The following is a 12,097-nucleotide window of genomic DNA, read 5'->3' as shown; positions in this document are numbered from 1 at the left end:
GAGTGTAAAAGGTACGCGTGGGCTGATCTTGACAAACAAGAGGGCGGAGAGGGTCCTGAATGGACCGAGTTTATTGTTAGGTGTGATATTGAACCCGAATCGGAGCATGTGACATCCGGGTTTGACACCGGGTCCGTAGATCGACATGATACCGGTGAGTTGGTTCGTATCAGAAACGAAAGTGAGTCATCAAGTTCAGAAGGTGGCAACTCACCTGTAAGCCCGACCAGGCCGAACACTAGCCTAAACGAAGAGCCGTTACAAGTCATTCAGTCGCGTCGAACTACTCGAAAGACGGTTTTACCCAAGAAATTTAGCGACTTTCTGGTTGAAGGTATACCGACACCCGCCGAGCAAGACCCGAAAACCGACGAGGTAAATCTCCTATTATTATTCGATGATGAACCGGTAAATTTTCGAGAAGCGAATAATGAAAAACATTGGAGAAAAGCAATAGAAGCGGAGATCGAGTCGATTGAAAGAAACAAGACATGGCGGTTAGTCGAAGCACCACCCAAAGTAAAATCGATAGGTTTAAAGTGGGTCTATAAAATCAAAAGAGATGAAGCCGGGAAAATAACCAAGTACAAGGCCTGACTCGTAGCTAAGGGGTATGTTCATAAATATGGGATCGATTTCGAAGAGGTGTTCGCACCAGTGGCAAGAATCGAAACCATTCAATTTTTACTCGCGTTAGCAGCAAACCGAGGTTGGGAAGTGCATCACTTGGATGTAAAATCCGCGTTTCTTTATGGTGATTTGAAAGAAGAGGTGTACGTATTTCAACCGGATCTGGGTTTGTTAAGAAAGGTGAAGAAAGAAAAGTGTATAAGTTGGCTAAAGCGTTATACGGTCTACGCCAAGCTCCGAGGGCGTGGAATACTAAACTAGACGGGTAGTTAAAGGAACTCGGTTTTACTCTATGTAAACAAGAACAAGCGGTTTACAAACGGTGTTTCGGTCAAAGGCTACTACTCGTTGGAGTTTACGTTGATGATTTGATAGTCACGGGTATAAGTGTGCAAGAAATTGCAAATTTCAAAAGACAAATTGAGTCAAGGTTCGAGATGAGTGACCTCGGGTTGTTGCATTACTATCTCGGGATCGAAGTGAAGCAAAGCGATCGTGGGATAACGTTAAAGCAAAGTGGTTATGCAACGAAGATCCTAAAAGAAGCAAGTCTTTGGGAGTGCAACTCGACTCAATTTCCTATGAAACTGGGCTTAAAGTTGTCAAAGGAAGATGAAAATCTGAAGGTAGATCCGACCGGTTATAGAAAGATAATCGGAAGCTTGCGGTATTTAACTCATACGAGACCCAATTTGAGCTACTCGGTTGGTTATGCAAGTCGGTTCATGCAATCACCAACTCATGCTCATGCTCAAGCGGTTAAATATATTCTCCGATATCTAAGAGGTTCACTAGACTTTGGTATTACTTACTCGAGAGGCGGAAACAGTATGTTGCATGGGTATAGTGATAGTAGTCATGCGGTGGATATGGATGATGGTCGGAGCACCTCAGGTCTAATTTTCTACTATGGCACATCACCGAATATCATGGGTTTCTCAGAAACAAGGAACGGTGGCGTTATCATCATGTGAGGCTGAATTTATGGCAACTACATCAGCAGCATGTCAAGCCTTATGGCTTCGGGGTTTGTTGTCAGAGATGACCGGAGAAAAGGAGGAGATTGTGACGTTGAAGGTGGATAATTCATCGGCTATTGCCTTGATGAAGAACCCGGTTTTTCACGGGAGAAGCAAGCACATCAACACACGGTACCATTTCATTCGGGAGTGCATTGAGAGAGAACAAATCAAGGTGGAGCATGTCAGTGGAGATTTACAAAGAGCAGACATCCTTACAAAAGTGTTGCCACGGTTGAAGTTTAACAAGATGCGAAGCTTCATCGGTGTCACAAGATTAGGGGGTGATTGTTAGTGTAAATCTTGCGTAATTGCGGAGACCTAGTTGTCGTACTTACAAACCTAGGGGGTTATTGAGTTAGTTTTCCTCCTATTCTTGTCTAACAAGTAATTGTATGGTTATAAATAGGGGTTATTTGTAATCAAGTAATAACAACAATTTATTAATCAATACAATAAAGGTTTAGACTTGAAATCTTATTGTCTTCATATTTAGGGAAAATTTCTAAAATAAGCGTTTATGAAAACGTTTTTCAGGTTTTATGTGTCATTTTCAAGAAATTTTTAAAATAGGTATTATAATCTAGTCGTGACGAGTAGTTTATGATTACACACAAGTAGTTTGTGAATGATTAGTGAATCTGCTCGTGGGCGTTAATTACGAGGCATGAAACTTTTTTATTAGTGATGAGTAAATGATTAGTGAATCTGCTCGTTACGGTTAGTTTAAGGGCACATGGCAAGTTTTAACTGGTTCTACAAACTACTTGTGTGTAATCATAAACTACTCGTCACGATTAGTTTATAATACCTATTTTGAGAATTTCTTGCAAATGACACTTAAAACCTGAAAACGTTTTCATAAACACTTATTTTGAAAATTTTCCCTATATTTTATAACTAGTTAAATGGGTAAAACATAAAGGAAAACAACTCTAATGTGTCGAACTCGTTAGGAGTCGCTAACGATATACCTTAATGCATCAAACATAAAAAAAAGTTATTTCTAAGTGTTCTTTACTAAAATAAAATATAGTGTGCAATATTTTTGAAACAGGTTTTTTACAAAATGAACAAAAAAGTGCTTCTAGTCAATCCTACCCAAACCAAACAAGTTATCGTTTGATCCAAAACCCAAAACTTAGGTCCAAAGCATTCATATATGACTTAATAAATCAAGAAAATGAATACAAAGTACCTTCCATGAGGTTCAACAATAAGAGCTAACCCTTCTATAGACCACAACAAACACAAAAGGTAGATTAGGATGAAGAGAGGATGTGTATTTTTATAAGGGGTCGGAATAGAAGAAAGACTCATGGTGTAATCCAACCAGGTGTTGCCACTTAGCTTTAATTCAATCTCTTCGTCATCACAAGACATTATTAGAGCTAATAGTTACGAATTTATATTGAAGATACCGGTGAATGAATTACATCATTAAATCTAATTCCGTAATTTATCGGTTTGTTATTTCATAAAAAATGAGATTTCATGTAGTGAACTTTATTTAATACCTATGTGGAACCAATGATAGCGACTTTGATCACTAATTATCTAAGTATCTATATATACCATAAGGCAAAATATTGTTATTTAGAAGTATGTCACATCTTAAAAGTCGTTATCACTTTTTATTGTATGTCTAACGGAACTTTGAGAATTTGTAGTATGCCTTTCTATAGGTGATAATAATATCTACATAACACGAAAAATACTCTTACACAATATGCTTTACCTATAAGCTGAAAACATTGAATTTCTTTTATTTAGTGGCTCCAAGGCTCCAACATGAATATCAATCCACTAAGAGTTAGAATTTATTTTAAGAATTTAAGTTAGAATTAATTTTCATGGACAATTTCCATGGTTTGATCATATTTTAGCTTTAATAACTTAACATCTTTATGCCAATTGTTACACAAATATAACACAGCTGGTTTCTAAAATGGATAAATGCCAACTTGGTATGTTACATTTTAATAAATGATCAAAATACCCTCCCTTAGTGACAATTTATGAACAAATGCAAAAATTGCATACCATTATTGTTATGCATACCCTTTTATAAATTTATTGTTATGCATACCCTTTTATAAATCTATGTTATTCATTCATCTCACTTTTTATATTATCATTTCATGCAACAAATAAATTAATTGTATTAGTGGAAAATTCACTACAATAATCAGGCTAAAGCAAAAACAGGCTCTAGGATATATACTAATTCTTTTCTTTTATCTAGTATGCTTTTAGCTTTTCTTAAAGGGAGGTGAGAAATTTGTTATGATACGTTCGCGGAATAAATTTTTCATATTTCACGTTTAAAGTGTTCACATTTAGATCGTGTAAGTTTGTACTAAAAATAATTCATTTCTCTTCAATATATTTTATTTTGAATATTTTCCAATTTTTTGGCCTTTTTTTTCACTTTTTGATTTAACTCGAAATACTATTAATTTTTATTTAGGCCTAACATTTGATGTTCAAATGTAAACCCGAAAAGTAACCTATAGTTACCCAACTAAATCCACAATGAAATTAATCGATATCAAAAAGAAAAAGAAAGGATAAAAATTTGGTTTTTATTTGGTTTGAACGTGAAACAAACCCCTAGCTGATTAGAATGCATATCCATCTCTCAAATACTCTCTTAAGAACCATTCTTTCGTCACTTTTTCTAAATATAATCGTCATTTGGGGATTCACGTAGGATTACGTACTTAACCAATTGTTGGTACACTTATATATTCTGCAAATATGAAATCTTACTAATCTATTAAAGCAACATAATGTGTACACATGTCATTTACCTAGCTTATCCACATATGATTCCATGTCATCAACTTTTCATGTATTTAATTTCCAAATCTTCACAATTTAATTTTAATCTAATAATTGATCATAACAACTTTTCTTTCACGTTTAGTAACCGATTTTAATTTTAAACACCGAATAAATATTTATTTTCCTCTCTCTCTCTTATACGGTTTAGACAATTCTCCCTATGGTTATCTATCTATTACCGGTATAATATTTCTTCTATGCTTATATTCGATTCTTATGTATTATTGATTATTGTTCAATTGTTCAATGTTCGATTAACGGTTAACGTAGTATATCTTTCTGTTTGAGTTTTAAATAATTTTTTTACATCATTGCTTAGTTTGACGTTCGTATAATCTATTTAGGTTCTACACCATAATCCAATGTTAAATGGACATGTTTAAGTTTCTATAATTGCTACATCTTCCTAATAATGGATAGTTAATTTAGGTGATGATTACAATTATTCTCTTAAATACGGTTGATGTAGTTGGTTATCAGAATTATCTATTCCGGTTATATCAATTGTTAATTCTAACTAAACCAAAATGTGTTTTCATTTATTAATTTAGCAAACACATTATTAAAATATTATATAACATTAATTGAATTTTATTCATTTCAACTTCTGGCATTCCAACTTGGTAGATTAACTAATTTTCTGGAATGAGTATTTGCTGGAAAATTGTTTTGTTATATGAATGAGTTTGTTTTGGTCATGGCAAATGTGTCTTAGTTATTAAATTACGATTATTTATTTACGTAGCTTACACAATTCATGTAAATTAATGTTCTTTTATATGTTAAAACTTTGTATTAACTATTAGCGTGTGTTTAAATGCTTCTTTTTACATAATTTATTTTCCAGGTTCACTATAAAATTCACTTTTAAGTTACAAACTAATGATTTGAAATTTTTATTTAAATTTTAAATTAAGATAGTCAGTATAATTTTCTTTAAAGTTTTACTTAATTTACAATGATTTGTTGCTTTATTTATGCTTAATATTGATAACATATTTAAACAAGATTAAAACATGTAATTTGACCATTTATCAACAAACTTTATTTGAAACTTTATTTTGGCCGTGAACATTTGTCGATTTTTATTGAAAATTTATAGGAATTGCTTATGAATTTTTTATAGAGAATAAACAACCATAGGTTATTGGCTAAAAAATACTGATTATTAATCACAATCTTGTATTTGAAATTCAAATTAACATTCTCATTATGATTATTTTAATTTTTTAATGTTACTGAAAATATAATACGATTAATATTAATAACATATTTAAACACGATTAAATACGAAATTTGTCCAATTACCCAATTAGCAGCAAACTTTTCAAGTTTTCCGTAGTCTTATATTTGACCATTGATCATTTTTTAATCGTATTTAAAAGTCAAAACTAATATCTAAAATAAACCCCCATTTTAATATTTTAAAAATCAAAAACATTACCATTAATTTTGAAAGTTGACTAGCTAGCCAATTCGATCTTAATATATCTAACTACAAATTCATTGAATCTCTAAACAAATATTTAAAATCAAAATTCCTTTATAACAAATTGTACATTTGTTTATTACGGTTTTTATATAATTATATGTCTTTCTATCAAATTTTGAATTTAGTTTTTTTATTTCTTTAAAACACAGTTTATTTTGTTGATCTATCAATTCAAATTCTGAAAATTTTATTATATATGAATAGGAACCTAACAGATTATAATAATTAAAATATTAGTTTACCTATATTTTACACATTCCTATTTGAGTATTTAAGTTTTAATTAATTTCATTAATTAATTCATAATTTCAAATTGAGTTTTCATATTTTCCCTAATCACAATTTATTATGCAGACTTTAAATTAAAAATTTGAAAGTTTTTATTATTGAAACTCATAAAATGATTTCCGAATTTCTCAAATTTTTTATAATATTAGTTAAACAATAATAAATAGATTTAACGAGCATTAATGTCTATCAATCAATACACACAAACACAAATAAATTATAATTCATTTTTAAATTATAAAATCTTTAATTTTATAATGGTTGACTTAATCTAATATGTTAAGTTTAAAAGTTTAAACACTTAATCAATTAACTTTATAAATTTGGAAACAAATGTGTATATCTTATAAATTGTTTAAATGTTCTTTTAAAACCCAATAAAATTTTGAAATAAATGTCATTTTAATAGGTTTGACTAACTAATCAAGTTTTAAACGATTTCACCATAAACTAAATATTTTCTCAAATAGAATGAAAACTTTCTTTACTATTCATTTTGTCACACCCCGACCAAAAGTGACGGAACATGCCGGGATGTGACGGATTGCTCATAAGCGCACGACACTATTTAAAGCGACAATATTTAACAACTCATTTAATTTGACAACATCTAAATGTCACATAACATACTTGTTCATAAGAAAACAAAATATAGCAAATCAAATATTGTTCATTTTACTAATATCCTAAAGGTCTTGATAACGTTTTCTTCACGATCTCGAATCATCCTAAATGCAAATCTGTAACATTGCATAAAATAAAGTTTATCAACACAAAGGTTGGTGAGCAATTCATAGTTTTGAACAATATGTATATAATATGAAATTTCCACAACTTGTATACAAAACAATAAATAATAGCAATAATTTGGATAATATGAGGTCGCTAATAAGAATACATTAGCGGCACCGTCTATAAGCGAATACCAAATAGATTCGAATTTCATGAGGTCGTTAGTAAGAATACATTAACAGCACCGTGCTATAAGAGAATACCAGATAGCTCACGGATTTATGAACCAACCAACCAAAAGCGGTAAACACATAAGAATATAAGCATGTAAGCATAGAATACCAAATCGAGCATTTATTTAAGTAAAGTACACAATAACGTTTGTGGTTTAAGACTCAAGTATAAGGCATTTAATTTGAATAAGTATGCAAAGTCACCCCCAAAACGTAAGATGGAAAACGGGGTATGAAAGTACTCACGTTCAAGTAATAAACTTGGAAGATGGATGATTTGGAGTTTAACGAGCAATGCCTAAATAAAAGTAAAAGCCTTGAATTAGAAAGGTTGTTTTAGAAAAACTTTAAAATACAAGATATGAAATGTAAACAATTAAAGTTTAAGGTTTAAAATGTAACTATTTAAGAATTTATAATAAATACCTTTTAAAATGTAAGTTTGCTCGAAACCGGGTTAAAGTATCTAACCTTAATATTTACTCAACATATGTTAAGTAATAAGGTGGGTAAAATTCAAGAATGCAAGTCCCTTTAGAATAAAGATACTAAAACGGGTGGGTTTTAACGAGTGTTCGGGTCTTGATAATTGGTCAAACCCAAAGTCAAATTTCCAAAATAATGAATGTTATGAGGTAACTCAATAAAACTTAATAAGACTTAACCAAGTATCACTACAACAAAAAGGGTTTTTTAATACGCACAAAAACGTCGTAAAATACTATTTTATAGGACATTTCATTTAATAGAACCAACAAGAAAAGCGTTTAATGTAAAAGGGTCGTAATAAGTCTCGGAACTCAAAAAACGTCTTGATATCCCAAATAAGATTATGAAACCAATTTTATGGTCGCATAAAATATCCATTAACAACCCAAAAAGCGTCCCAATAAAAACATATTATGACACTTTTACAATGCTTTAATATGTGCTTACCTACCTTTAATCTTTTGATACACATACAACCGTCCTTAAAAATTAATTTATAAGACCCTAATGGTGTAACATTATAGGTACTTTAGTACCAAGAAAAAGTCATGACATCCTAAACAAGATTATGAAACCAATTTTATGGTCGCATAATATATTCATTAACAACCCAAAAAGCGTTCCAATAAAAACATATTAGGACACGTTTACAATGTTTTAACATATGCTTACCTAATCACTAGTACAAAAAAAGTGAGCAAATATGACGTTTTCAATCAAATATGACGGCAAATCAACCGCCTTAAAAGACAAATAAAAACATAGCTAGAACAGAAAAAAATGAGCAAATAAACAACGTATCCAAACAACATATCCAAACAATGAACCATTTTAAAAATAGCTAGAACAGCTAAAACATCCATCTTGACCATTAGTCTAAATTATTCTACATATTATTAAAGCATTTAGTTTAACGCAAATAAAAACAATCATCCAAAAACCTCCATGACTTCGTGCTAACACCTTTATCAGCCACAAACCTTCAATAGAACTGGCGTAAGCTAGAATTCTTTGCCACTGATCAAAACACATAAAAATGTTTTTTATTCACCATTAAAGATTAATATAAAGCAAGATCCCCTTGTTAAAATCAGGAAGCAATTGAAATAAATAAGTAATAATAGAGTCAACATTAATACAAAGCCATTTGGTGTTAATAAAAAACCCGTAATAATATGTGTGATATGTGTTGTCAAAATCCCTTTAGTGCGTGTAGGCCTTGAGGTCAAATGAACAGGTCAAAGTGGATGAATGTGTCAAAGTGACTTAACCATCTGTGTAATTAACTCTCAATACAATAAATAGACTGTGTCCAGAGGGCCGAGTCTCACTCTCAAGTGTATTAAACAAATAATTTATAGAAAATGAAAAAAAAAATTAACACTTATAAAAGAGTACAATACTAATATACTAACCTTCATCCATCATTCTAATCCTTGCCTGCATGTCATCAGAAGCAACCAAAGGGCTTTTGCATCATTCAAAAATGTAAAAATAATTAATAAACTAATACAATTATAAAACTACTGTTTTTACATAAATAATCAACATGTATAGATAAAAGAAACTTAAAAGTAATATGAATTAGAAAATCATGTTAATCACCTGTCACCTAGATCAAAACATTTGAAGCCAGTTCCGTTTTGGCTAAAATAAATTATTTGTTGACGCATTTAAAGTAAAACTAGTATTCGGACCTGGCGCGTTGCGACGGGGATGAAAAGATAATTCTTTTTACAAATTCAAGTAAATCGTCAATGAACAACAATAGTGATGATTATACTTGTTATCATGATCGTGTTCTTACATAGTTTTGTATGAGATTGAAGGATTGGAGCTCTTAGGTTGAGCTATGTTTCTTATACCAAATGTTTTATAGTAGTCCTATCTAAGCAAAAAGTATGTGTGATTAAATAAAAATGTTAAATGTGAATTCATAAACAACTTATTTAGTTCATTTGGGTTCCCAATCTTGAAACACCATGACAGTATGAACTTCTTAACAAATCTAAGTACAAAACGTTTCAGAAAAAAAAAACCAAAAATACCCAAATAACATAACCCACTCAAATCCTAAAATTGATACAAAACTTGATGTCATAGTAGCAACCAACCAACAATATCAACTGTTCAAAACCACCGCATATAACATGAAATTTTGGGGCAAAATATGCATATACTTGTTCAAACGTTTTATCAAACAGTTGGTGTGCATAATCGAAATAGGGCTTACCGTGCAGACATTTGTTAACGACTACTAAACGGGCATTGCCATTGCTAACTTTTCAAAATCCTCATTGGCTTTCATCATCTTTTTGATACGTGCATGCATATAAATAGATCATCCTTCTAGTAGCGTTCTTATAGTTTAGAAAAATACAAAGCACCTGCTATCTCAAAACATGTAGTATTCATAGGCTTGTTGCTACGTTTAAATATAAGAATCGCATGGATTCAGTATACTGCCACAGATAATTTTTTTACAATGCACACTAATTCAAACCAAAGATTTATAAAATGAAATCCGCATAAAAAAATACCTCGTTGAATTAGTGACTTATAAACCGGAAGATTGCGAATGGGATGATCCGTTATTTGGGGAATTGAAAATGAATTTAGAGGGATTTTGAAAATTAGGAATTCCCTTTAGAGAGAACTCGGGAAGTAATATTTTTAGATGTGATAAGTGTTTTTTTTTTGGAACACTAAACTACATTAAAAAAAACGAGAGAGACCTCAAAACTAAGGCCCCCTCAACAAACCATTTACAAGGGGTACTTGACCCAATCTATCTTATCTATATTCGATCTAGCCTTTACCCATAAAAACGACATGGCTTTTACTACCGCCACAACCTCTATTACTTTCGGGTCCGAATTGTGAAAGACTTTCTTGTTTCGCTCTTTCCAAATAGCCCAACATGTCACCATAATAACACATCGAACAATCCTTTTACCTTTTTTCCCGCCATCAAGGAGAAATCTTGCCAAGTCTTCAAGTCTTCAAAATTTTTTAAAATTTTTGATATATGAATTTTGAGTTTTTATTATGAAAAAAATACATAATTTTAACTTTTAAAAAAATGAAAATTTAGAAAAGGCTTAACTTGGGTGCAACTAGTAGCTCGTCGATTACTCAATATTAGTTCGCTAAAATATTGAATCAAGATAAGTTTAAAATGAGTTAGAGCCTAAAATAAGCTTGTTTGGTAAATAAGCATATTTAATTATAATTATTATCATTATATACAAACTAATGAGCCATAAAGAGTCATGTGAGTTATCAAATACAATTATCATAATCAAGTTTGTTTTTGATTACCAAGATACACCTCATACACCATTGTATTTAGTTATATAGTTTAGTGTTGTGGGCGTGAAAGAGGGTGACATAGAGATGTGGAGGGGTTTACCATCCCGAATACCATGCCGAGGCGATAAGGAGGGGCAACGTCAAGGGATTCATATTATACAGTGGGCTATGGATCCCCGCTCTCTCTCTCTCACACACACACAGACGGGGTTTTAAAGCCCCTCTATAATACATAGCCGAATAAGTCATACATAGCTTAATAAGTATATTGGGTCTTAAAGTGTTATGAGTTGATGACATAATGCATATGATTGAAAGTATGTAACTGTAACTAGGTTTGTTTCGTTGAATTGTTGAATTATGGCAATCACTATATGTAACATATGGCTTTAAAGGTCTAGACGTATGACAAACGTCATACATAGCTTAATAAGTATATTGGGTCTTAAAGTGTTATGAGTTGATGACATAATGCATATGATTGAAAGTATGTAACTGTAACTAGGTTTGTTTCGTTGAATTGTTGAATTATGGCAATCACTATATGTAACATATGGCTTTAAAGGTCTAGACGTATGACAAACGTTTGTACCTTATTATCGTTTTAGTCAATGTGTAACGGAAAGCATATGTTTATCTTCAACAAATTAAATATTCATAGAAAAATTATTTATTGTCAGGATTAGAAATTTATCTAAGCCATCATATCCAACCATTACATGGAGGATCTTCCATGCTTTCAGCAATCTATCTTTGTAATCACCTAATTTTGATTACCTTGAAATACTTTTAAAAAATACGTTGATTTTATATAAATTTACGATCTCTATATTGCTAAAGATTTTATAAAATCATTTTCAAGATTTCTATGATTTCATTTAATAATTATTAAATATTTATTTATCATATTTTGTACGGGTTTTATTAAAGAAAAATGAATAATGTTTATACTTTCATTGTTGCTAGGATTTGCTGCATATTTTAAAAACATTTTTCTTCGCGGTATTGATATATTTTGCTACGGTGTTTATTAAAGCACGTATGTTTTCTCAATT

This window comes from Bidens hawaiensis, unplaced genomic scaffold, assembly GCF_021521415.1.
Source record: "Bidens hawaiensis isolate Kalapana, Puna unplaced genomic scaffold, B.hawaiensis_p1.1 tig00022675_1, whole genome shotgun sequence".
Taxonomy (NCBI): Eukaryota; Viridiplantae; Streptophyta; class Magnoliopsida; order Asterales; family Asteraceae; genus Bidens; species Bidens hawaiensis.
The sequence above is the reverse complement of the archived record's forward strand: the minus strand, read 5'-3'. Positions refer to the sequence as shown.